Source organism: Trachymyrmex septentrionalis, unplaced genomic scaffold (assembly GCF_001594115.1).
Source record: "Trachymyrmex septentrionalis isolate Tsep2-gDNA-1 unplaced genomic scaffold, Tsep1.0 scaffold60, whole genome shotgun sequence".
NCBI classification, from domain to species: domain Eukaryota; kingdom Metazoa; phylum Arthropoda; class Insecta; order Hymenoptera; family Formicidae; genus Trachymyrmex; species Trachymyrmex septentrionalis.
In genome coordinates, this window is record NW_017305779.1 from 4074327 (window position 1) to 4075134 (window position 808).

The following is an 808-nucleotide window of genomic DNA, read 5'->3' on the forward strand; positions in this document are numbered from 1 at the left end:
ATTACGAATAAATCATTGGCGCTTGAACGTACATTAAATGTACACATAGACATTTAACTAAGTGAGATTCCATAAGATATTGTAACAAAAAAACTATATAAAGAGAAAAATTTTAAATGCATAAGAAATGTACATTAACTATATAAAAAGAAACATTTTAAATCCATAAGATATTGTAACAAGAAAACTATAGAAAGAGAAAAATTTTAAATGCATAAGAAATGTTTCGTGTAACTCTCAAACTTGCAACGTGGTCTGTTTGGGATTAGACTACTCTTAAAGTTACGACTTTCTATTTTTTATTTTGAAACGGATTATGGTTATCCTGAAAGTTGGTGCGCTGGGAAATAGGAGTTCCCGACGTTCTATATCTAGGAAATGCAAATACTTAGGAATTTTCAACTGAAGCTGATTTATCACCCTCCTCTCGTTTAGCGGGGTAAAAGCTATTTACACGTTGATCGCAGTTTATTGCCACTTGCTGCCCTCGGGGGACTTGTCTCTCTAAGCAACGAGTAAACTTTCAAGATCGCTTCTTCCCTTCATCGTTGTTCCTTCGTATTCCGATTTCAGATTTCGAGATCTCTACTCTTCAATCCTGACATGATTGTGTAATGTATGTACGTGTGATGTATAGTAATTGAGTTACTTAGAAATTAATTGTTAAAAACAAATTTAACTTATATATTTCATTTTAGAACCGTATATACAATTAAATTTATTATTTAGAAATTATAATTTACAAACACACACACACACACACACACACACACACACACACACACACACACCCACACACACACATCTT